Raw genomic sequence first — 27923 nt, 5'->3', positions numbered from 1 at the left:
ACTTGGTTTACTAGCACAGTCAGTGTAGTCAGCTCAGCTATCCCCATTGAGACCGTGTCTGTGCCTCGACCTGGGTTGGGCAAAACTAAACATGGCGGTTTTCGCCTTAGCAATCTCACTAGGATAAAGACCTCCTCCATTCCTGTCATTATTGAAAGAGATCGTGATACCTCACATCTCAAAATAGGGCTACTTAACCTGTTATGGCTGCATCCCTTTGTTCTCAATTTCCGCCTGAAGACATACCCAAATCTAACTGCCTGTAGCTCAGCCCCAGAGGCAAGGATATGCATATTCTTGGTATCATTTGAATGGAAACATTCTGAAGTTTGTGGAAATGTTAATTGAATGTAGGAGAATATAGGAGAATGGTGGAAGAAAAGAGAAAGAAAGAGCATAGAGTTTTCTGTTTTTTATTGTTGTAGTGTCATCTTTCACATGTACTAGAATAGCCACACAGTCATTTAGGATGCTTGAGATAATTATGATGGATAACACAAGAGGGCAACTGTAGGTGTGCAAAGTTCCAGACTGATAACTTCAGGAATGGGTGAGCTACATGACATTTAGCATGAAGTCACCCAGGTGTCCCACACAAGTTGCCCAAATGTACCCGAATGGCCGAATTGGTGAAATGACCTATAACTATATACAGCAGTGCAAATAACTATATACAACACACCAAAAAGCAATTCTAACACACAAAAAAAACATGTTTTAAAAAATATTAGAAAATAAATATATTTTAAAAAAACAGTACACCCCTTGGAAGTCCTCGTCACAGTATTTTGCTGCCTGTGCCATGTCCCATAGCAGTCTCTTTCTGATGTAAAGCAGAGGCAAACTGAACAAGTGGTGCATTTCATGCGACACAGAACACAACGACGCCTCCATGCTGTGCCCTTTTGGCCCTGAGGCACAGTCATGCCTACAACTGTGGCATATGAACACCACTGGGGGCACAGGTAGAGCGGGCAGCTTGGCACCGGGGGCTCCCAGTCGGAGTCGCTATCACTGTGAAAGACAACATTAAAAAAATATTTGTATGAGCCTTTTATCATCACATAAAATAAACATATGTATTGCATAGAGCAGAGGGAACAGTCCCTAAGGTGAAGTGCTGTTCCATTCAACTCCGGCCATTGTTGTATATATATATACACACACACACACACACACACACACACACACACACAAAATCAAGTCTTGATTTTTTAAAATATATAATATAAATATATATATTTTTTTATATTTCATAAAACGGCATTAGCACTTACGTCCTGTCCTTGCAGGAACAGCTCCTCAGTTAATTTGAATCATAACACTCCAAGATTCCTCAAACAAAAAATCTGTCTCAATTTCACCTTTTCACTTTCACTTTGACTTCGCTTTTCCTGATTTATTCGCCATGATATCTTCAATGAAATCGTTGAAACTACAACTTTCCGAAATACAGCTGCGCGTAAAAATCCTTACAGCAACTCCTCTGATCGTCAAGGCGAGAATGGAGTTCCCTGCGCGTGCGATTACAACCATCAATATTTTCAGTCCATGGCCAGGAAACTCCCCAGACCTTAATCCCATTTAGAACTTGTGGTCAATCCTCAAGAGGCGGGTGGACAAACAAAAACCCACAAATTCTGACAAACTCCCAAGCATTGACCCTCAGTCAGGATGTGGCCCAGAAGTTAATTGACAGCATGCCAGGGAGGATTGCAGAGGTCTTGAAAAAGAAGGGTCAACACTGCAAATATTGACTCTTTGCATCAACTTTATGTAATTGTCAAAAGCCTTTGTCACTTATGAAATGCTTGTAATTATACTTCAGAATTCCATAGTAACATCTGACAAACATATCTAAAGACACTGAGGCAGCAGACTTTGTGAAAATTAATATTTGTGTCATTCTCAAAACTTTTGGCCACGACTGTACACTGAGATCATGTGACACTTAGATTGCACACAGGTGGACGTTATTTAACTAATTATGTGACTTCTGAAGGTAATTTGTTGCACCAGATCTTATTTAGGGGCTTTACAGCAAAGGGGGTGAATACATATGCACGTACCACTTTTCCATTTTTTTATTATTTTATTTTATTAGTTAGTTATTTCCATTTCACTTCACCAATTTAAACTATTTTGTGTATGTCGATTACATTAAATCCAAATAAAAATACATTTACATTACAAGTTGTAATGCAACAAAATAGGAAAAACGCCAAGGGGGAGGAATACTTTTGCAAGGCACTGTTACATATCTACCTCAATTACCTTTAACCCTTGCACTTCGACTTTGTACTGGTATCCCTTGTTTTTAAGCCAAGTTATCGTTACTCATTGTGTAAATATTATTACATGTTTTACTTTTCTATTTTTCTATTTTATTTCTCTCTGCATTTTTGGGTAGGGCCCGTAAGTAAGCATTTTTCTGTTAGTCCACACCTGTTGTTTACAGGAATGTAACAATTGTTATTTCATTTGAGTTACTACTCTACCAGCAGCATCTCCGGGCGCAAGGGCTTGCCACCCAGTGCTTGGATTGCATTGTCAGCTATTGCATTACTTGCTATAGGACTGCCTCCATGGACACTGAAATGAGCCACCAGACCTTCTGGATCAGCTCTGTCAGGTAGTCAACAGAAGGCGCTAAAGAGCTAACCTTTTTTAAAATATTTTATTTCATCTTTATTTCCTAGTACTAGTTCTGTGGCTCGCTTGCCAATTTAAAGTCCTTCTGAACTAACATTATAAGCTCAGAAATATGAAGTTAACTGGCTAGCTCATCATGCATTTGGGACATTATGCTAGCTATCCCCAGTAAGATAAGTTGTTTTCACTTGTCACATCTGTTGCATTCTCCCTGTGCTTGTCACTGGTACACTCGCTCGTGAGCTGGCTAAATAGTTGGTAATCTGTTCAAAACAGTAGCAGCATGTGCAGCATGTACATATACATTACATGTAAAAATGAAATAGGTGTATTTATTCTGTTGTTCAAATGCACAGATATATCTTCCTAAATACATTATTGGTAGTTTGAACATTTGGCATAACATTTCTGTCATGCTTTTATGTTAACAACTTTAAACAGATTTTTAGGAAATTCTGTTCATTTATTCTTTGTAAAAATGTTTAGTCGGGACCCATGGTCCTTATTTACTCCTTTCTGGGTCCGGATCTGAACCGCGGTCCCCCTGTTGAGTATGTCTGACGTACATGATCTGTTGAAATAGAGATGCCCCAAATAGAAAAGTTTGAAATGATTGTCTATCCACCTCAGACACAAAATCAAAAGAAATCCACTTCGTCTTTTGTTGTTTCCTCATAAATGTTTCAGGAACAACCTCTCATTGACTGTTTTGACTCACAGAGAAAGTCTTGATCATTGTTAGAGCGCTGATATAGGAAGTTATATTACTTGATTCTCATGTTTTTCTCTTATTAGTGAGTTTAAAGAACATTGAAAACAATGTGTCCCAGTAATACTAAGTTACTACTTTGTTTTGAGGTCAATTATTGATTGTGTGTCTATCATGGGCTGCATTTACACAGGCAACCCAATTCTGATCATTAATGGGTCTTTCGACCAATCGGATGACCTCTGAAAAATAGCGCCTATGAAAAGATCTAATATGATTGGTCAAAAGACCAATTAGTGGAAAAAGATCACAATTAGGCTACCTGTGTAAACACAGCCATTGTGTGTTTGTGCAAGTATGGTTACAGATACGATCATAAAATGTCACAATGCCATCGCAGACAAAACTGTATTGTAGGATGTCATCGATTACAACTCCTGTGGGAAATCATTAGGTTCCATTTTAGGCCTTTTCCCATCAGTTTGATGCAGCAGTACCAAATAAACATTTCCCCATAATTGACTGAATATTGTTCAGATTCAGTGGGTTGCTGTGTCCCTGGGGCCTCCCAAAATTGGGTTTCAGAGTCATTGTCTACCGTCTTTTGATTTTCTCTGTAAATTACAAGAAATTACGGGTTGAAATTGGATGGCATAAATGGCCTCCAAGGGAATGCAAATTGGACCCTAGCCTTGGTGAAGCTAAATTAAAAGGTTGTATTTATTCAAATTAAACTAATTTAGTTGATCACCTTTCACCCAAAAACACTTTTTCTCTACAACCTGTCCCAAAGTCCGTTTGAATTGATCCAGGAAGACAGGAAACAATGGAGAAAACGAATGCTTTACCACTTAGACCAGTTAGACCAGGGTTGCCGGAGATCAGTTGCGGAGGCCCGTTATCAGACAACGGTCCTAGATATCTTATCATGCAGATGAAACCGCAGCCAGTTTTAGCATTCTCCTAGTTGTGCGGGTCTGAGTCTGAGCAAACATCTGTGAACTCCCATCCACCCCGGCGCCAGCCTCCTCAGGGCCATCCCAGGGCCAGAGGGCATTAGCCTGAGGACACTTGCACATCTCACACACAACCACATTGGGGCCTCACACTGATTAGTAGGGACAGAAAACCACATTGAGGGGAATGGTTGTGACATCTTTTTTTTTCTCTCACAGAAAAGTTGGCTCCACATCAAGGTACCAACAAGGTTTCACCGATACATTTCTACCTGTTTCTGGTCTTTAATACAATTAAACATTTTATGGATATGGGCTGAAAAGTGAAAAATACATAATTTAGATGTTCAATAGTTAATGTAGTGTCTTCAATCTACAAAGGGCATAATGGAGGTCACGCTGTTCTGGACAAGAGAGAGATGGAGAGAGCTTTAAAGAGAATATCTGATGGCAGAGAGGTAAAGTATCATGCTTTTGATGAAACAGAGAGCATGTAACATTTGAATGATACATAACAGTGTTATATCATATGTTGCTAAATTATGGTAATAATAATAATAATAATAATAATGAATTCAGGAAACACAGCAAGGTGACATTTAAAATGCATCAATGTGTATGGTTATTAATGTCTTGAGCCTCATGGCAACCCTTATCAAAATAAATATCTGATTTTCAGGGTGAAGAAGCTTCAGATTTTTTAAAATTCAGAACAAAAATTAAAGAAATGTCTCAGCTACATTTTGTTAAGCTACAGATTCAATAATGATGATGAACTTCACAAGGTGATTCATGTGCAAGGTGATGAGCTTGATGATCCTTTCCAATAAATATTGAGGGTCTTATTCTGGTGACAAAATGATTGAAGTTTATCTGCCATTTGACAAATACAAGTAATATCACTCTTATCCGTAATAATCTTATAATGTAGGTAGCTTTCTTGCACCGTATGCACATTTGCTATTAAATGCAACCGTTTTTGTTACAAAAGCCATCAGTAGAGTTGAAAATGCGATGGAAACCCATTTTTTTTTCGATACATAGGAATTGATCAGCAAAAGTAATTTTTATGTGCACTACGTCATCACTCACAGCCTTTTATCTGCAAAATGTCAGTTTGATGGAAATCCTCTCTCTCAACATCTCTGGTGAAACATGGGCATATTGTTTTATACAAATTTGAGAAAATTTTCCAAATCTGTTGCAATTTGGATGGAAACCTCTGTTTGGTGTGTGACAAATTGGAAATGGGCTCACTGCATTCCATTTCTCCACACACAGTCCCTGTGTCAATGGCAGTCTATCGAGAAAATTCAAAGACCTCAAAATGTCTCTCTACTCAGGAAAAATAATGAACCACAGGGCAATGTGGATAAGCTCATTCCAGGGACCCCCTCACCCCGGAAATTTTGTCAACATGCCACTCCTTAGTTCAACCCTCGTCCATGAAACTCTGAAGGCACACCAGAGCTTCACAGAATAGATTTCAGCTGCAGAATGGATTCAATTCGGTCCAACTCTGAGAGAAAGAGTTACTAATGAGTTTATAATCAGGTGTTGGCAGGAGTTCTATCTGTAGGACTGTCATAGTCATCAAGCCTCTCTTACTCATCAAGCTCAGTATACTGATCAGGCAGGTGTCATAGATGATGGCACTACGCTTAAATGATGAACATCGTGGTCGCCAGCATGTCGCTGAGACGCCTCTGAAGTGTCACTGACTAATTTCTCGACATTGTTGTTTGCACTTAATTACATATTTATTAATGCCTCATTTAATTATGAAACACAGTTATTGAAAAAAAGGCGTACATTTCACATGGGAGGACAATTCACACCATTATAGCGTACTCAAGTAAATGGAATACAAATGCATTTCAAAGAGGAAATTAGCTCATAAGGAGAGGTTGTGTTTTGTCTCGTGGGTTTCATAACCACAACTTTATAACAGTTCAATAATGGTGAGACGGGGGACAGGAATTCAGTTCAACCATTCATCTAGAACGTGATCATCTACAACACATGCAAACCCCCACGTTGCTCTGCGGCACATCTATGGCAAGCATGGAGGTGCAAATGGTACAACCCGAATACACAACAGATTGAAAGTCAGAATCAGGATGAGCTCTGTATAAAGATTCATTTAGTGTTCTTCTACATGAGCTGTGTACCACTGAGTAAGGCATCATCTCTTGTTATTGTTATTGCAGAGCTTATCTTTTCCAAGGATTGTCACAGATCAACGCATGCCCAGATCCAGGTGCAGAGAGAAATGGGATTTGAATATGAATAAGTGGCCAACGCTGCTGAGAGAACATTCACATTCACATTCAAATCAGGGTTTTGGAGCAGCTCAAGGTGGACAGGCTCCCATGAGGAATATGGAGCACCTGGATTCTAACGACATGCAAAATAATGTTCCATAAACATCACCTCACAGATAAGTGGGATAAGACAGCTCACAAAGAACTGCTTGAGGCCTGTTGAATTAAAGCACCATTAAGAATGTACATTAAATACTAATCTGGTTGTCAAACAAACATGAGGCTTTGTGGGAGTAATTTATTCTGTTTTGATCAGTGGAGGGTCCTCAGGGGAGGAAGGTGAGGACCATCCTCGTCCATTAATTTTCATAAAATTAGCATTTTTAGATAAAACTATATTAAATATATTCACATCACCAAATAATTTATTAAAACGCTGTTTTGCAATGAAGGTCTACAGTAGCCTCAACAGCACTGTAGGGTAGCACCGTGGGGTATCCGGAGGACAGCTATATGACAACCTCCGGAGGACGTCCTCCAACCTATCAGAGCTATTGCAGCATGAACTGACATGTTTTCCATCCAATCAAAGGATCAGGCTTTGAAATTACACTTTTCAGTTTCACTCAAACGCATCCCCCAAATGTAACTGAAACTAGCCACATGAGTAAGGTGTCTTGATATAGTCCTCAGTGCGTCTGGTAAATTATCAGAAATGTAATCTCAGCAAACCCCTCTCTTTTGTGGGGCAGAGGCAGAATGTAAAAGGCAAATAAAAGTAGAAGAAGTAGAAGTGCAAGGTCTAAGAATAAAGCAACATTTTACAGAAAATACATTTATGAACAGATAATACTGGCAATGAGGATGGGAGACACTTCTGTTTTTAGTCTGCCTCTGTCAGTTTTCCCAGAATCACATAAGTGTGACTTGCCCTTTGCTCTCCCCACTACCCAGGCTCCCGTTGGATATGCAACAGGGGAGATAACAAGATTGGGCCCTAACTCTATGGGCTGCTATCAGCCAATAGAGCTTCATGTAAGCTATTAATGGAATATTTGACAATCGTGTCTATTCAAAGGATGTTTTTACAGCCAATAATGGCACTCATTGTTTTATTTTGTGATTTATCTGAACATCTAATTAAAAGTTGAATATTTTAAATCCAGTTTGATGAACAAAATTTTGGATCAAGCGAGAGTTTAGAAATTGTCATCACAAATCCAGATGTGAATGGCCATGAAACAAGTTGGGGATTAATATTAATAGTTTAAAGACCGTATATAGCAATTAATAGCTAGCTAGTACCACCCTTTTAGAACTTCAATCCAGTCCTGCATTTGATGGAAGGGGTAAACCTACAGTACATCAATGCTTCTATACCAATCATGTGACCGTTGAAGTTGAAGGACAGGCTAACTGAGAGAGAGATGTGCTGTGTCAAATGTCCCCTAAGTGGCTCAGATCATATGTTCACACAGCTGGCCCCGATCCCACAGACCATGACAGAGACAGAGTGACCCAGAGAAAATGGAAAAAGCAGCGTGACAAGAAGGCACTGTAAACGCTGCAACGCACCCAGGCCTACGTTGCTATGGTAACCTAACAGACTCACGGAAATAAGAGCAGTGTGGCCCATATGAACCAACCACATTCTTACCATCACAAGATTTGAGAGTCCAAGAGATAGCGGTCTATGAGAAAAATAAAAGTGGATTCTGTGGTGAATGTTTGTAATGGCTGATGTCAGTGAGTCAACCTCCTTCCATCGTATCCAGTGGCGATTTTAGCATGTAAATCTTGGTGGGGCAAACTCTATATTCTTTTTTTTAGCAAAGCCACGACACTAAACAATACATTAATTGCCCTATAATGGTGACAAATGGTGCCCACAAACTGTTAGGGCCTACATAAAGCTGTCCCAACAGCAGAGTCCCAACACATTAACACGGCTACACCTGTCTATCAGCAGAGCCTTGTCTGGCAGCGAAACAGTTTACTCAGCCTCATTTACTGCCTTTAAAAAAAACATAGCTGACATGGCTGACTTGCTTAAATAAATGTGGTTACTACTGACAATTGAGCTGTACAAACTATGGCATAAGGGATAAGAGGCAATCCGTAATTTTGATTAAGAAATAATGAGTGAGCTAGGAAGGACCTAGGATGGACGTAGTCAATTTAACTATTTGTTCAGCACTTTTGACATGTACAGCAACAGAATTCAGAACATTGGCAGTTCTTACAGTGTTCTCCCTTGTGACCAAGTCAGAACTGTAGGATAAATACAGGGGGCATATAAGCAGACAATGAATATTAAATTATTACATTTCTCTAAAACAGGTTGGTTGTAAGCTACATGTGCACCACCAAGTCAGAACAGAGGGGAAAATATACCAAAATATACCAAATTATTAGGGTGAGGCACATGGGCTACTAACAGCTTACTACACAACATACACTTAGTATTACTTTCTGAGCTACAGTATACATATCTCCCTGGCATATTACATCATTTATGCAGCAGAATACAATACATTTTTGGACTCACCTTGTTGTGCTGTGTTCACTTGAACAGAAAGGTGGCGCTGCTTTCCATCGTGGGCAAATGTTGTCATCAAAGTCTGGCATTCTCTGGATTTATGGTGCTTTCAAGACAACTGGGAACTCTGGAAAAAACAACAATGTTGAAGCATGATGACGTCAGTGATCTTTAGGTTGTAGCTATAGAAAGAGGCCCGAGTTCCCGACTTATAATTCCGAGTTGGGTGACCGTTCAAAACATATTTTGTCAGTCGGAGCTTGTTTTTTCCAGAGTTCCCATTTGTCTTGAACTCACTGAAGTCAGTTAACAGTTGTTTTGAGGATGGCAGAAATCATGCTGGATTGACAGCATGTCCAATGTTGAATGTTTATCATTTTAAGCTTGGAAAAGAGACCCTTAAAACCAGAATTGGGACCACACTCCCACTCCACTTAATAGCAGGCTAGTAGTTGCTTTTCACTGCTTGCAGTTAGCTACTGATTCCTTCCAAACCACTCATTGTTGAATTTTCGATTTCCAATTTGTGTAATGTTTATGTCCAATGGCCGATGAGCACCGATACGTTTTCTCTTTCATTTCTCTTCATTATTTCTCTTCATATGACAAGGATTGAAAATGATTTGCCAGTAGATTGTCGACTTGATTCATGGTGATGACTGCTAGCTAAGATTTTGAAAGTATGATGTTGACATGATCAGTACAATCAAAGCTACTGTAGACATAACACAATTTGATGTCATTTTATCTGTGGCCAATGACCTTGAGCCTTCTTGGATGGGCACTTCTAATGTAACTCTATGGCAGCACCCAAGGGGCTTGAATTTATGAGCTCTACCCTTAGATTTGGCAGTGACGTAGTGTCCCCATGGGTGACAGAACACTGAGCCAATCAAGGCGTAACTAGAAAACATTATCAACCCATACACTCTGTATTTTCCACTGGCTGCCCCACCACCACAGAAAGCACTGAGCTAGGCTGAAAACCTGCATTTTGGAGCTGCCTTACTCAATAAGCAAAAAAGAGACTGTGTTTGTATGGAGGCTTTATTTACTCAATTATTATTATTATTTTTTACATTGTTTGCAAACTGATATGTGACACCTATTAATGCCAAAATAACATGAAAAACAGACTCCCCCCACCCCCCCCCAAAAAAATGAATGACGGGTCGCCACTGATCCTATCATCATTACTGCAGAGAAAAGAGATGCCATTTTATCGCTCTGGGGCATACAATTGAATTACTTGATTGCTCCAAAAAGTAGTCTGAGGGAAACAATGCTTGCTCTGAATTACAAGGTGGACCCTGCAACCACCTAATCTGAGCTAACAGTTTAACACATCCATTTTATAATGCACCGGGATGTCTCTGTGGTGTGCTTGTTAATCTCACCATAAAAAATTATGGGACAATTTGTTCACAATTACTATTGCCTTTACCTCTAATTGTAACGTCTGCTTCCAACTCACACTCTTAAAAACGTAGATCCCCTGAACATAGCTCACTTTGCAGCCCACTTTCCAGCTCACACTCTCAAACACATAGATCCGCTGAACGCAGCTCACTCTCCAGATCCAAATCACCTGAATTCTGACCACCTGTTCACACACCTGTATGTCATTATCACACACTATTTAGTTCTTTGCACCCCATCATTGTGAGCTATTGTTTGTTTTGTGACACACTTCTATTTCGATGTCTGTTTTTAACGTAATTTAATCCTCCAGTGTATGATAGTTTTTGCCTGCCTTACTAACGACGCCTTTTGCCTATTCCTTGCCTGTACTTCAGCCTATCGGCTTTCCTGTTATCAACCTTTTGCCCAATCTCACAGACAACATTACTAGTCTTTCCCTGCCTGTACTGTTGCCTTTTTGGACCCCCTGTGTATGACATTCTACCTGCCCTTGGACCCAGCTACCTGCCTCCCCCTGTGGTCCTTTATAATAAACACCTGCTGCGCACTGCACTTGAAACCAGCTCTCTGTCTCCCATTGTGTTCATTACAGAATACCTCATCCAAAAACTACAGATGGATTCAGCGGAGCTGCAGCTACATGTAGCCTGACAGGAGGAACGAATCGATAAACTCTGAGGCCTCCTTCGCCAGTCCATTCCTGCTTCACCGATATCAGGCGACACAGCCTCCTCTCGTTCATCTCCCCCATATCCATACTTAATAAATATGAAGGCTCCCCAGGCAAATGTCAAGGATTTATTATGCAGTGTAACCTGTACATAGACCATCACCCCACTGACTTCACCTCTGACAAAGACAGGTTGGACTTCGTCATCTCCCTACTCACAGGCAAAGCTCTGGATTGGGTCACAGCCCTGTGGGCAGCTCAAAGTTCTGATCTGTCCTCTGAATCACGTTCCCACACCCTCTTCAAGGAGGTGTTCCACCATTCAGTTTCAGGTCGTCACACCGGGGACCTGTTATGTGAGCTGCGACAGGGCCGTCGCACCACCACTGAGTATGCCCTTGAGTTCTGTACCATGGCTGCCGGCAGTGGATGGAGTGAACCAGCTCTCCTTGCAGTCTACCGAAGGGGGCTTAATGAGTTACAGACCAAACTGGCCCGCAGAGGAGATTTAACGGACCTAAACCAATACATCCGGATGTCCATATCCATTGGCAACCTACTGGTGGACCTCAGACCTATACAGCCTGCGAATCTTCCACGCCATTTTCTCGTCCACCACAGTCTAATAGCCCCGAACCCATGCAACTCGGCCACTCCCCCCTCACACCTGAGGTTACGTGAAAACCTGTGTCTCTATTGTGGAGAGAGTAACCACCTACTCAATAGCTGTCCGATTTCCCCCCCCCCCCCCAAAGTCAGCTTGGGTGCTGTTGGTTTTGTAGTTTTCTATTCAATGCCATAACATTATCCATTGACTTAGGACTCAATTTGCAGTTCCTATGCTTTCCACTAGATGTAAACAGTGTTTAGAAATTGTTTCAGGCTTGTATTCTTATAAATGAGGGAGTAAGACCAGTCTGAATGAGTGGACCCTGATGTGTCACAGAGCTTTTTCATGCGCAATCCCGAGAGAGTGCATTTCTTGTTTACCTTTTATATTGACGACGTTATTGTCCGGTTGAAATATTATAGATTGTTTAGGCTAAAAACAACCTGAGGATTGAATATAAACATCGTTTGACATGTTTCTATGAACTTTACGGATACAATTTTGATTTTTTTGTCTGCCTGTTTTGACTGCGTTTGAGCCTGTGGATTACTGAAGAAAACGGGCGAACAAAACTGAGGTTTTTGGATGTAAAGAGACTTTATCGAACAAAAGGAACATTTATTGAGTAAATGAATGTATTCTGAGTGCAAACATATGAATATCATCAAAGGTAAGGGATTAATTTTATCTCTATTTCTGAGTTTTGTAACGCTTCTGCTTGGCTGGGTACTGTCTGTAATAATTTGTCAACTGAGCTACAGTGGGGCAAAAAAGTATTTAGTCAGCCACCAATTGTGCAAGTTCTCCCACTTAAAAAGATGAGAGAGGCCTGTAATTTTCATCATAGGTACACTTGTTGATGACGATGTGCAAGTAGAAATACTTGGTTGCAAAAGAGCAGAAAAGTTTAAAAAAAAAAACAATATCGGGATGAGGTAGGTAGGTAGATTGGATGGGCTATTTACAGATGGGCTATGTACAGCTGCAGTGATCGGTTAGCTGCACAGATAGCTGATGTTTAAAGTTAGTGAGGGAAATATAAGTCTCCAACTTCAACGATTTTTGCAACTAGTTCCAGTCATTGGCAGCAGAGAACTGGAAGGAAAGGCGGCCAAACGTTATGTTGGCTTTGGGGATGACCAGTGAGACCAGTGACCTGCTGGAGTGCGTGCTATGGGTGGGTGTTGTTATTGTGACCAGTGAGCTGAGATAAGGCGGAGATGTACCTAGCAAAGACTTATAGATGACCTGGAGCCAGAGGGTCTGGAGACGAATACGGTGCCTTGTGAAAGTATTCGGCCCCCTTGAACTTTGCGACCTTTTGCCACATTTCAGGCTTCAAACATAAAGATATAAAACTGTATTTTTTTGTGAAGAATCAACAACAAGTGGGACACAATCATGAAGTGGAACGACATTTATTGGATATTTCAAACTTTAACAAATCAAAAACTGAAAAATTGGGCGTGCAAAATTATTCAGCCTCCTTAAGTTAATATTTTGTAGCGCCACCTTTTGCTGCGATTACAGCTGTAAGTCGCTTGGGGTATGTCTCTATCAGTTTTGCATATCGAGAGACTGAATTTTTTTCCCATTCCTCCTTGCAAAACAGCTCGAGCTCAGTGAGGTTGGATGGAGAGCATTTGTGAACAGCAGTTTTCAGTTCTTTCCACAGATTCTCGATTGGATTCAGGTCTGGACTTTGACTTGGCCATTCTAACACCTGGATATGTTTATTTTTGAACCATTCCATTGTAGATTTTGCTTTATGTTTTGGATCATTGTCTTGTTGGAAGACAAATCTCCGTCCCAGTCTCAGGTCTTTTGCAGACTCCATCAGGTTTTCTTCCAGAATGGTCCTGTATTTGGCTCCATCCATCTTCCCATCAATTTTAACCATCTTCCCTGTCCCTGCTGAAGAAAAGCAGGCCCAAACCATGATGCTGCCACCACCATGTTTGACAGTGGGGATGGTGTGTTCAGCTGTGTTGCTTTTACGCCAAACATAACGTTTTGCATTGTTGCCAAAAAGTTAAATTTTGGTTTCATCTGACCAGAGCACCTTCTTCCACATGTTTGGTGTGTCTCCCAGGTGGCTTGTGGCAAACTTTAAACAACACTTTTTATGGATATCTTTAAGAAATGGCTTTCTTCTTGCCACTCTTCCATAAAGGCCAGATTTGTGCAATACATGACTGATTGTTGTCCTATGGACAGAGTCTCCCACCTCAGCTGTAGATCTCTGCAGTTCATCCAGAGTGATCATGGGCCTCTTGGCTGCATCTCTGATCAGTCTTCTCCTTGTATGAGCTGAAAGTTTAGAGGGACGGCCAGGTCTTGGTAGATTTGCAGTGGTCTGATACGCCTTCCATTTCAATATTATCGCTTGCACAGTGCTCCTTGGGATGTTTAAAGCTTGGGAAATCTTTTTGTATCCAAATCCGGCTTTAAACTTCTTCACAACAGTATCTCGGACCTGCCTGGTGTGTTCCTTGTTCTTCATGATGCTCTCTGCGCTTTTAACGGACCTCTGAGACTATCACAGTGCAGGTGCATTTATATGGAGACTTGATTACACACAGGTGGATTGTATTTATCATCATTAGTCATTTAGGTCAACATTGGATCATTCAGAGATCCTCACTGAACTTCTGGAGAGAGTTTGCTGCACTGAAAGTAAAGGGGCTGAATAATTTTGCACGTCCAATTTTTCAGTTTTTTATTTGTTAAAAAAGTTTGAAATATCCAATAAATGTCGTTCCACTTCATGATTGTGTCCCACTTGTTGTTGATTCTTCACAAAAAAATACAGTTTTATATCTTTCTGTTTGAAGCCTGAAATGTGGCAAAAGGTCGCAAAGTTCAAGGGGGCCGAATACTTTCGCAAGGCACTGTATATAGCGAGGGCCAGCCGATTTGAACATACAGGTCACAGTGGTGGGTGGTATATGGGGCTTTGGTGACAAAATGGATGGCACTGTGATAGACTGCATCCAGTTTGCTGAGTAGAGTGTTGGAGGCTATTTTGTAAATGACCGCCAAAGTCGAGGATTGGTAAGATGGTCAGTTTTACGAGGGTATGTTTGGCGACATGAGTGAAGGAGGCTTTGTTTGTGAAATAGAAAGACGATTCTAAATGTAATTTTGGATTGGAGATGTTTAATATGAGTCTGGAAGGAGAGTTTACAGTTTAGCCAGACACCAAGGTATTTGTAGTTCTCCACATATTCTAAGTCATAACCGTCCAGAGTAGTGAAGCTAGTCGGGCGGGCGGGTGTGGGCAGCGAATGGTTGTAAAGCATATATTTAGTTTTACTAGCGTTTAAGAGCAGTTGGAGGCCAAATTCAATTACAGAAATGCTCATGATAAAAATTCAGAAAACAAAACATATTTTACATAGGTTTAAAGATGAACTTCTTGTTAAACCAACCACAATGTCATATTTATAAAATGCTTTTCGGCGAAAGCATACCTAGCCCAGAACATACCTAGCCCAGAACATAGCCCAGTTGACAAATTATTACCAACACTAACCAGCCAAGCAGTAGCAGGCCGTTTAATTTGGGCATGCTTTTCATCCAAAATTCCAAATGCTGCCCCCTACTCTAGAGAGGTTAGCACAGTGTCCAAAGAAGGGCCATATGTATACAGAATGGTGTCGTCTGCATAGAGGTGGATCAGGGAATCACCCGTAGCGAGAGCAACATCGTTGTTATATACAGAGAAACGAGTCGGCCCGAGTCAGTACCCCTATAGAGACTGCCAGAGGTCCGGACAACAGGCCCTCCGATTTGACACACTGAACTCTGTCTGAGAAGTAGTTGGTGAACCAGGAAAGGCAGTCATTAGAGAAACCAAGGCTGTTGAGTCTGCTGATAAGAATACGACGATTGAGTCGAAAGCCTTGGCCAGGTCGATGAAGATGGCTGCACAGTACAATCTTTTATTGATTGTGGTTGTGATATCGTTTAGTACCTTGAGCGTGGCTGAAGTGCACACGTGACCAGCTCGGAAACCGGATTGCACAGCGGAGAAGGTACGGTGGGATTCAAAATGGTCTGTTTATTAACTTGGCTTTCAAAGACTTTAGAATGGCAGAGCAGGATGGATATAGGTCTATAACAGTTTGGGTCTAGAGTGTCACCCCCTTTGAAGAAGGGCATGCGCGGCAGCTTTCCAATCTTTAGGGATCTCGGACGATACGAAAGAGAGGTTGAACAGACTGGTAATAGGGGTTGCAACAATGGCGGCGGATAATTTTAGAAAGAGAGGGTCCAGATTGTCTGGCCCAGCTGATTTGTACGAGTCCAGGTTTTGCAGCTCTTTCAGAACATCTGCTATCTGGATTTGGGTGAAGTAGAAGATGAGGAGGCTTGGGCAAGTACCTGCGGGGGGTGCGGAGCTGTTGGCCGGGGTTGGGGGAGCCAGGAGGAAAGCATGGCCAGCCGTAGAGAAATGCTTATTGAAATTCTCAATTATCATGGATTTATCGGTGGTGACAGTGTTACCTAGCCTCAGTGCAGTGGGTAGCTGGGAGGAGATGCTCTTGTTCTCCATGGACTTTATAGTGTCCCAAAACGTTTTGGAGTTAGAGCTACAGGATGCACATTTTTTGTTTGAAAAAGCTAGCTTTTGCTTTGATGACTGACTGCGTTTTTCAAGAAACTGTCACCCGCTGAGAGGAACTATGATGTCGGGAACCGAGAGTTCCTCACCATTAAGCTGGCTATTGAAGAATGGCGCCACTGGTTAGAGGGAGCTCATCACCCATTCCTTGTCCTTACCGAACACCACAATTTGGGGTACTTAAGAAGTGCTAAGAGGCTTAACCCCAAACAGGCTCGCTTGGCACTCTTCTTCACCCGCTTCAACTTCACCAACTTCAACTTCACCCGCTTCAACTTTACTGTCACCTATCGCCTGGCAAGAAAAATGTGAAGGCTGATTCCTTATCCCGTCTATTTGACTCCCCTTTCTCTAACCCAGCTCCCGAGGCCATCCTGCCTCCGTTTTGTGTCGTGGGACCCATACAGTGGGAAATCCAATCAGCCGGGCCAAGAGGCCCTAAAAGTTGCTTCATACTGCGGCACACCCTACGTGCTGCTGCAGCATTCTGTGGCGCATCATTTAATTCTCAGCCATGCATCTTTGAGAAGCATTTGACAGTATTCTGTATTGGCATTACCAGATCATTTAAAACCTTTTTTATACTAACATAGTATAGGGTATTGATTTTAAGAAATGTGGCTTAATTAATTTGATAAAATATGATGGTGTTTCCATTCAGAGAAATTGTCAGTTTGTAAATTCAGACCGTTCTGCTCTCGGAGCGCACACTGGACGTTCGGGCCCAGGAGTAGGGTTGATTTGAGCATTCTGGCCTTAGAACGGGAGTCAAGCTGACTTTGGCTAGCTACTTCCAGACACAAATGTGACCACTCTGACCATTTTACTCACCAGAGCAGAACTGATAAGGCAGTTTCCTGTTAACCAGAACAGGTGTCTGTAAATGTGCAGCTGGAAACAATTTAATTACACTTTTTTTCCTGACGTTTACTGACACCGGCCATATTCAACAGGTGTTGAGCTCTGGTAAAGTAATTATTCTGCGCTCTGGTACATTCAGACGAGCGTGCTCTGAAATCCGGGTAGATAGTAGGCTGGACACATTACATTTTTAACAACGTTCTTTTCTGATAACTAGTTCATTGCATCTGCCATGACAATGAGACCTGCTCACATTGTTTTATAGTTAAAATGTAAACAACAAAAATAATATTGGACCTTTGCGGTCTTCCCACTGTTTTCTTTGGGGGAAATATAGGCATGTCTGTCTATTTCGCCAAATATCTCACAATGTGTATATTTAGATTTTTTGAAGTCGGGTGTAACCAGTGTGAAATGCTAGCTAGTTAGTGGGGAGCGCTTATAGCGTTTCAATCGGTGACGTCACTCGCTCTGAGACCTTGAAGTAGTTGTTACCCTTGCTCTGCAAGGGCTGTGGCTTTTGTGCCGCTATGGGTAACGATGCTTCGAGTGTGGCTGTCTATCTGTGCAGAGGGTCCCCGGTTCGAACCCATGTAAGGGCGAGGAGCAGGACGGAAACCAAACTGTTACACGGGCACCATTTTAATCAGGAGAAACTCCTCTTTGTAATTATGCAAGTTTGGGTAGCGAGCTCTTTGTCATCGATCGCTAGACCAGAAATAGTCAGAAGTTTGTATTTTTTCCCTACTTTTTCATTACACAGACATAAGCAGAGTTGACATCATCGAGGTGCGGATGTTGACTTTCTACACAAGTTGTTTTTCCCCAGTTTCGTCTGACGAACAGATTGTAGTGGTAAAATAAAAAGGGATACAGGCTCCGAGAACGTTCGATTTCAGTCAACATTCCAGTTTAGTCAACGTTGTTAGGCTGTTTTTCAGCCTTGGGTGAATTTTGATTCGTTCTATTGTCCAGCCTATAGAAAGCCAGAGCGAATTTAAGAAAGCACCCGAATGTCCTTGAGAAAGCACAACGACTATACAATTTAGCTAAGCTAAGAATGACGAGAATAATCAAGTTAATAAACATTGGGTAGATAGATAGTTAATATACTGGCAAGTTTGATGTATAACTACTAACTTTAGGTAGCTAGCTAACATACCGGTACATACTGCTGTAATGTGGTATGTAAAGGCCAGCGTAGCTAACAAATTGTCAGCCAACATAACATGCAAGGTAACTTATTTGAAAAGTCATTACTTTATTACATTGAGTAGCATGCAACCCCTTGGTCGTTAGGGCAAATCTGGTCTGTGATAGGAGGGAGATTTTTCACACCTAGCTTGGCTATTAGACCATTCTTTAGTAAAGGTCGAATAGTCTATTGTTCAGCTATTAGCCCTCCTCCCCAACTTGCAACAAATTGCTCTTCCCATCTCATTCCTTTCCCTCTTCCATGTGTCTTCATTCTGCCCCTGAGTGGATCGCTTGTGGGCGTGCTGGCAGGACATGGAAGCATCTTCTGTTGTGCGTCAAAAATTCTGAATACAGTAGCACGTTTGTATGAAGGTGTGATTATTCACAGGCCAATTGTTATATGCTATGGAGGTACATTTGTGTCTTTTTGTCAAGAGCAAAACCTTTTTTATTTTCAATCAAAAATAATAGTTCTGAAAGCAACTGTTTTCCGACACAAAATAAGTCAAAGTGGACATCGACGAAGATGGCGTCTCAGGTAAGCAGCACTGGGCTGTATTGACGTATCCTAAAAATGACATCTGCTGCTTTCGATTGAATGGTCATATCTCAGTTCTTGTTTTCATATCTCTAAAAAAACATAAGCTGTTTCTTTACTTTCAGAGAGCAAGCTGACCAAGGGGTCGAACATTTAGATATTGACAGATGTTCACTGTCCGAGGAACAGGCCGTGGAAACTTTATTGCAGGCAAAAGTGTCCATAACCAGAGTCAATTCAATTGTTCTGTGTTCTTTTTCACCATCTCTGCCTGTCTTGTTGTACATGAAACCTGTCTCACATGCCGTTGTTAAAAAACTATTAAGATGTCAGTTGATAATATTCAGATTTACACCACATAAACACAGCCATTTTCACTGGACTGTCTGTTGCTGCCAAGTCATGATTTCCCTTGGGGTTAGCCTTGCAATAATCAAGTGGTGAGACACATAGCCCTCTATATTTAAATGTTTCAGGTACACTCTGATCGGTGTCTGCATCACATACAGTATCTTCTCTTGACATTGTCTATTGTTTGTCCTATTATGTGTCTGTTTTTCAGCATAAAGTACTCTGTAGCCACTTAGTGTGGACACCAGGTGAGACCACACACACAATAACAGTCTCTCTTCACTTCATCCCTCTCCCCCTTCTGCCTAAATCCTCTAGGTTATATCAGCTGTTTTGGCTGACACAGAGGGCACAGCATGATCATAGGCAAGATGTCACTTGGTCGGGTCAACAGGAAGTATTATTAAAGAGATGCTTTACATTGAAATGCAGACAGAGATGTAGTAGTCCCAGAGTTAATGATCCAAGGTCAGTTTTGAATTTCACCTAATGACTTAAGATAACTGACCGTGTTAGAATATAAAAACAAAGCTTAATCATGTTATCTCTCTATCCATCTGTCACTCATCTGCTGGTATGTTTTGATGTGAGAGAGGAAGCCAGTCCCGTCATCGCCACCTCACCTGCTCTTAAGATAAAAGTTCAGGCACCGGTTCAATGGTCCCTTCAAAACAACACACCGCATCAATCCTGATACCTACCGCCTTCAGTTGCCATGCCATTACCGGATCTCATCCTTCCATGTGTCCCTTCACAAGCCTGTGAGGTACAGCCCTCTCCATCCTCCAGTGGCACACCTCAGAGCACCCCCCGTTTGATGTCGGCGGTGCACCGGCTTATTCCATCCAAGCCCTCCTTGACTCCAAGAGCATGGGTAGTTGCATCCACTACCTGGTGGATTGGGAGGGGTAAGGACCCCAAGAACGGTCCTGGGTCCCCGCCCAGGACATCCTCGACCCAGCCATGATCCTGGCTTTCCAATGGAACCGTCCTTACCACCCAGCTTCTCACCCCTGGGGGAGGCCCCCTGCTCAGCTTCCTAGGCCGTCAAGAGCCACCCGTGGGGGAGGGGGAGGGGTACTGTAACGTCTGCTTCCAACTCACACTCTCAAGCACGTAGATCCTTGAATGCAGCCCACTTTCCAGCTCACACTCTCAAACAAATAGATTATCTTAACGCAGCTCACTCTCCAGATCCAAATCACCTGTTCACACATCTGTATGTCATTATCACACACTATTTAGTTCAGTTCTTTGCACCCCATCATTGTGAGATTGTTTGTTTTGTGACACACTTCAATTCGGAGCTCTGTTTTTCTGGTAATTTAATCCTCCAGTGTATGATAGTTTTTGCCTGCTTCACTAACGATGCCTATTCCCTGCCTGTACTTTAGCCTATTCCTGTTATCAACCTATTGCCCGATCTACCGGAAGATGTTACTAGCCTTTACTGTTGCCTTTTTGGACCCCCTGTGTATGACCTTCTACCTGCCCCTGGACCCAGCTACCTGCCTCCTTCTGTGGTCCTCTACAATCAACACCTGCTGCGCCCTGCGCTTGAAACCAGCTCTCTGTCTCCCCTTGTGCTCATTACACTGATCTGGAGGACGTTGGAGTCAGAAATGACCCATGTTTACACACAGAGACATCCTCAATGCTCTTATACATACTGCTGGAAACCGTTATTTATACAGTACAGAGTTGTCTTTGTACATAGAGGTTGTTAATTAATTTATAGACACTGAATGTATTACCTTTGACTCAGACAAACTAACAACTGGCTGTAGCAGCCCATTTATTTCTGTGCAACCAAAACACCACATATTACTTTTCAACAAATCTCTTTCCCCATCCGCTTACTCCTTTATTCCAGGCTACTAATTGGCCTGGAATTAAATGCCTCAAATTAGTACTGGTCCAGAAAGATAATTGGTCAGAGTTTTAGGGCTGTGCCAAGTAATGCATTTGCTTTATAAGGAAAGATAAAAAGAGCGAAGGCGAGAGGGGAATGTAGAGAGAAAAACAGAGAGAGGGAGGGGATTGGGCAATGGAGATACACCAGAGGTAGATTGAAACGCTTCTCTCATGTTCTCCATGTCCCACAACCTCTCTGTCTATGTGTTTGCCAGCTGATGAGTCCAGTTCTTGTTCATCCTCCTCCTTTGATGGTCACTACGCGATGCTTCAAGACCAAAAAAGGAAGCCTTCTTCAGCCATCAATGATCTCAATTCGTGTGTTCCGCCCACACCATATGTGCTGGATTACCGTGCTCAGTCAAGGACATGTCTGTCCAAAGGCTCTGGCTTCCACGCAACACAGAGGTGCTTGTTAAAGCCTGCCAGGTACGCAGATGGCGAGGCAGAGAGACAAAATGGCCACTCTGTTACTCCCTGGCACCTGTTATTAAAGATGGACAGGTTGGAGTCGTTTTGAATCACAGGACAAAAGCCCAATCAACTCCACCACGAAACATACAGGACATACAGTGGGGCATAAAAGTATTTAGTCAGCCACCAATTGTGCAAGTTCTCCCACTTAAAAAGATGAGAGAGGCCTGTAATTTTCATCATAGGTACACTTCAACTATGACAGACAAAATGAGAAAAAAAATCCAGAAAATCACATTGTAGGATTTTTAATTAATTTATTTGCAAATTATGTTGGAAAATAAGTACAAGGAAGAATTCTGGCTCTCACAGACCTGTAACTTCTTCTTTAAGAGGCTCCTCTGTCCTCCACTCATTACCTGTATTAATATTAATAATCTCCCTCGATCTGGGGCTCCACGCAAGATCTCACCCCGTGGGGTCAAAATGATCACAAGAACGGTGAGCAAAAATCCCAGAACCACACGGGGGGACCTAGTGAATGACCTGCAGAGAGCTGGGACCAAAGTAACAAAGCCTACCATCAGTAACACTCTACGCCGCCAGGGACTCAAATCCTGCAGTGCCAGACGTGTCCCCCTGCTTAGGCCAGTACATGTCCAGGCCCGTCTGAAGTTTGCTAGAGAGCATTTGGATGATCCAGAAGAAGATTGGGAGAATGTCATATGGTCAGATGAAACCAAAATATAACTTTTTGGTAAAAACTCAACTCATCGTGTTTGGAGGACAAATAATGCTGAGTTGCATCCAAAGAACACCATACCTACTGTGAAGCATGGGGGTGGAAACATCATGCTTTGGGGCTGTTTTTCTGCAAAGGGACCAGGACGACTGATCCGTGTAAAGGAAAGAATGAATGGGGCCATGTATCGTGAGATTTTTATTGAAAACCTCCTTCCATCAGCAAGGGCATTGAAGATGAAACGTGGCTGGGTTTTTCAGCATGACAATGATCCCAAACACAACGCCCGGGCAACGAAGGAGTGGCTTCGTAAGAAGCATTTCAAGGTCCTGGAGTGGCCTAGCCAGTCTTCAAATCTCAACCCCATAGAAAAACTTTGGAGGGAGTTGAAAGTCTGTGTTGCCCAGCAACAGCCCCAAAACATCACTGCTCTAGAGGAGATCTGCATGGAGGAATGGGCCAAAATACCAGCAACAGTGTGAGAATACCTCGTGAAGACTTACAGAAAACGTTTGACCTCTGTCATTGCCAACAAAGGTTATATAACAAAGTATTGAGATAAACTTTTGTTATTGACCAAATACTTATTTTCCACCATAATTTGCAAATAAATTCATAAAAAATCCTACAATGTGATTTTCTGGATTTTTTTCTTCTCATTTTGTCTGTCATAGTTTACAGGCCCCTCTCATATTTTTAAGTGGGAGAACTTGCACAATTGGTGGCTGACTAAATACTTTTTTGCCCCACTGTAGATGGAAACATATACACAGTTCCTTCAGAAATTATTCATACGTACTTCACATCTTGTTGTGCTACAGCCTGAATTCAAAATGGAATATATCTTAGAGATATAAGAAACATCAGGAAACATTTGTAAAATACTTTCTCTACATTTATTTAAGCCCTTATTTTTGGCACTGAACAGTCTCCATAATACTTCTATCCATGTTTTTCAACTGATACCGGGGGACCTTCAGACGACTCTTGTGAGGCCTGTGAACGTCCTAGAGCAAATTACATGTATGAGAGTCACCTTTCCACAGAGGGGTCATACTAGCGTGTAGCCCAAACTGTTTGGATGCTACAGACAGAAGTTGGCAGATCGGCTGTACCGACTTTAGCTGAGTACCAAGCTGCTTGTTGGGGTCGTAGAGCAAAACTGAGACGACCATCGTGTTCTGTCACAATAGTTCGGACGCTACAGACGATTTTGTAAGAATACAGATTTTTCAGGATGTCTCATTGGCTGACAAACACCGCTCTAGCTCGTTCAACTTTCACCGCAGATGCGGATGGGCGACATAGGCAGATGCAGTGGATTGAGAAGCATCCAATGCAAAAAAAACAACAGATATCACTAGCTTAATAAACGGACAGATTTTAAAAATATATATTTTTAAATGCTAATTATATTCCACAGGGACACGGACATCAACGTTAGGGGGTTACGTCCCTTAGCTTTGCACACCTGGATTGTACAATATTTGCACATTATTATTTTTTATAATTCTTCAAACTCTGTCAAGCTCTGGGGGCAGCAGGTAGCCTAGTATCCTAAAAAAAAATCCCTAGTTCTTGCTCATGACAATTATACCCATGAATCAAATCACATTTTATTGGTCGAATACACAAATTTAGCAAACATTATTGCGGGTGTAGTGAAATGCATGCAGTCACCACCATGTTCCAAATATGAAGAGTGGTACTCACTTATGTGTTGTGTTGTATTTGTCCCAAACATAACGCTTTGTATTCAGGACATAACGTTAATTTCTTTGGACGCCTGTATCTTTGTAGTGACTGGGTGTATTGATACACCATCCAAAGTGTAATTAATAACTTCACCATGCTCACAGGGATATTCAATATCTGTTTTTTACCCATCTACCAATAGGTGCCCTTCTTTGCGTGGCATTGGAAAACCTCCCTGGTCTTTGTGGTTGAATCTGTGCTCGACTGAGGGACATTATTGATAATTGTATATTTGGGGTACAGAGATGAGGTAGTCATAAACACTATTATTGTAAAGAAGGGCACCTATATTGGTTGAGATTTTGCCATGGGACTTAGAGGTCAACTGAGGTTTAATACGTTACCCTGCGTCACTGCTTCATTGCTCCAGACCACCGCAAGGGGGAGCTAGAGCACTGATTATGCTTTTTGGTGCCAAGGCCTAATGTGTCTCTGTCTCTACCTGACAATGAATGGGCGATATAAACCAAATAGAAACTGATAATTGAATTAAATTGAATTTCTCTGAACTGAATGATGAGGATGAAGAAGGTGATTGAAATTAGAAACTAAAATGTTCAATTATATTCCATGACATTCTTCATTAAGATATACAATATGTGTTGACTGAATATAAGCAGCAAGTGATGTCTGCTAAATAATCAAGTTGATGACGCAGTCATATGGCTTTTACGTGTTATTTCTTACATTGGTACCCCAGCTAATCTTAGGTTTAATTAAATACAGTCGGGAAGAACTACTGAATATAAGAGCAACGTCAACTCACCATCAGTACGACCAGGAATATGACTTTCCCGAAGCGGATCCTGTGTTCTGCCTTCCACCCAGGACAACGGAATGGATCCCAGCCTACGACCCAAAACAACAATGTCGTAAAAGAGGGAAACGAAGCGGTCTTATGGTCAGGCTCCGGAGACGGGCACATCGCGCACCACTCCCTAGCATACTACTCGCCAATGTCAAGTCTCTTGACAACAAGGTTGATGAAATCCAAGCAAGGGTAGCATTCCAGAGGGACATCAGAGACTGTAACATTTGCTTCACGGAAACATGGCTCACTCGAGAGACGCTAGCGGAATCGGTGTAGCCAGCTGGTTTCTTCACGCATCGCACCAACAGAAACAAACATCTTTCTGATAAGAAGAGGGGCGGGGGCGTATGCCTTATGATTAACGAGACGTGGTGGGATCACAACAACATACAGAACTCAAGTCCTTCTGTTCACCTGATTTAGAATTCCTCACAATCAAATGTCGAACGCATTATCTACCAAGGGAATTCTCTTTGATTTTAATCACAGCCATATATATTCCACCCAAGCAGACACATCGATGGCCCTGAACAAACTTTATTTGATTCTTGGCAAACTGGAAACCACATATCCTGAGGCTGCATTCATTGTAGCTGGGGATTTTAACAAGGCTAATCTGAAATTGAATAAATTGTAAATTGTATCAGCATATCGATTGCGCAACCAGGGCTGGTAAAACCTTGGATCATTGCTATTCTAACTACCGTGACGCATATAAGGCCCTCCCCCGCCCTCCTTTCGGAAAAGCTGACCACGACTCCATTTTGTTGATCCCAGCCTACAGACAGAAACTAAAACAAGAAGTTCCCGCGCCCAGGTCTGTTCAACGCTGGTCCGACCAATCTGATTCCACTCTTCAAGACCGCTTCGGTCACGTGGACTGGGATATGTTCCGCATTGCGTCAAACAACAACATTGACGAATATGCTGATTGGGTGAGCGAGTTCATTAGAAAGTGCATTGATGATGTCATTCCCATAGCAACGATTAAAACATTCCCAAACCAGAAACCGTTGATTGATGGCAGCATTCGAGTGAAACTGAAAGCGCAAACCACTGCTTTTAACCAGGGAACGGTGACCGGAAACAAGCTAAGCGTCAGTATAGAGACAAAGTTGTTAGTGGAATTTCTAAATTCCTGTATGTTTTGTAGCCAAAACCAAATTCGCACTCTTTCTATTTCATTAATGAGTTGTAAGTTCATTAATTATGCATGAAGTAGATCGAGACCAGTCTTAAAAGCCAGGTAACAGCGTTTATTTCAAGAGAGTACTCACCACACATATATTTCCACAGGTTATAAACTGAAAATGACATCATCAGTTTACCACCCTCTCTCCGATTCCCACAATAGCCCAGTGTTTTCAGGTCCGGAAATGGTTTCTACTCCTCTCATAAACCAGACATTCCAATCTGTCTAAAAGATATCTTCTCCTCCACAAATGGTACATCAAGGACCATTCTTATCTGTCGGAAAAGATACGTCATCCCTCTCCCTTAAACTTCCCGCAAAGTACAGACAATTAATTAGTTTTCCTTACATTTTCAGTAACAGCTTAACCAAGAGCCCATGCATTTCATATCATAACATAATAGTATGAAAATAGATGGTTCTAATTTAAATGTATACATTATTAATCATTTCATCTATAATTTCCTTCAACAAAAGTAGAGTCACAATTCAACGGCTCAGACACAGGAGGTATGTGGCAGGGTCTATAGTCAATCACAGATTACAAAAAGAAAACCAGCCCCGTCGCGGACCAGGATGTCCTGCTCCCAGGCAGACTAAATAACTTTTTTGCCCACTTTGAGGACAATACAGTGCCACTGACACGGCCCGCAACCAAAACGTGAGTAAAACATTTAAACGTGTTAACCCTCGCAAGGCTGCAGGCCCAGACGGCATCCCCAGCAGCGCCATCAGAGCATGCGCAGACCAGCTGGCTGGTGTGTTTACGGACATATTCAATCAATCCTTATCCGAGTCTGCTGTTCCCACATGCTTCAAGAGTGCCACCATTGTCCCTGTTCCCAAGAAAGCTAAGGTAACTGAGCTAAACGACTACCGCCTCGTAGCACTCACTTCCGTCATCATAAAGTGCTTTGAGAGACTAGTCAAGGACCATATCACCTCCACCCTACCTGACACCCTAGACCCACTCCAATTTGCTTACCGCCCAAATAGGTCCACAGACGATGCAATCTCAACCACACTGCACACTGCCCTAACCCATCTGGACAAGAGGAATACCTATGTGAGAATGCTGTTCATCGACTACAGCTCAGCATTTAACACCATAGTACCCTCCAAACTCGTCATCAAGCTCGAGACCCTGGGTCTTGACCCCGCCCTGTGCAACTGGGTGCTGGACTTCCTGAAGGGCCGCCCCCAGGTGGTGAGGGTAGGTAACAACATCTCCACCCCGCTGATCCTCAACACTGGGGCCACACAAGGGTGCGTTCTGAGCCCTCTCCTGTACTCCCTGTTCACCCACGACTGCATGGCCATGCACGCCTCCAACTCAATCATCAAGTTTGTGGACGACACTACAATGGTAGGCTTGATTACCAACAAAAACGAGACGGCCTACAGGGAGGAGGTGAGGGCCCTCGGAGTGTGGTGTCAGGAAAATAACCTCACACTCAACGTCAACAAAACAAAGGAGATGATTGTGGACTTCAGGAAACAGCAGAGGGAGCACCCCCCTATCCACATCGATGGGACAGTAGTGGAGAGGGTAGTAAGTTTTAAGTTCCTCGGTGTACACAACACAGACAAACTGAATTGGTCCTCCCACACAGACAGCGTCATGAAGAAGGCGCAGCAGCAGAAATTTGGCTTGTCACCAAAAGCACTCACAAACTTCTACAGATGCACAATCGAGAGC

The 27923-nt window shown here is 42.2% G+C and overlaps 1 long non-coding RNA gene across 1 annotated transcript; it reads right to left on the bottom strand.

Annotated features, from left to right (window-relative positions):
- Positions 1–760: 760 nt before the first annotated feature.
- LOC149970416 (uncharacterized) lies at positions 761–25071 on the bottom strand. The gene is made up of 3 exons (XR_016493330.1): positions 24988–25071; positions 9130–9247; positions 761–1014 (listed from the first exon to the last, which is right to left on the bottom strand). It is a non-coding gene; the product is annotated as an uncharacterized LOC149970416 (long non-coding RNA).
- Between the last annotated feature and the right edge of the window lie 2852 nt (positions 25072–27923).

This window comes from Oncorhynchus mykiss, chromosome 29 (assembly GCF_057628025.1).
Source record: "Oncorhynchus mykiss isolate SJ-2025 chromosome 29, ASM5762802v1, whole genome shotgun sequence".
Taxonomy (NCBI): domain Eukaryota; kingdom Metazoa; phylum Chordata; class Actinopteri; order Salmoniformes; family Salmonidae; genus Oncorhynchus; species Oncorhynchus mykiss.
This window is presented reverse-complemented; position numbering and strand designations above follow the sequence as displayed.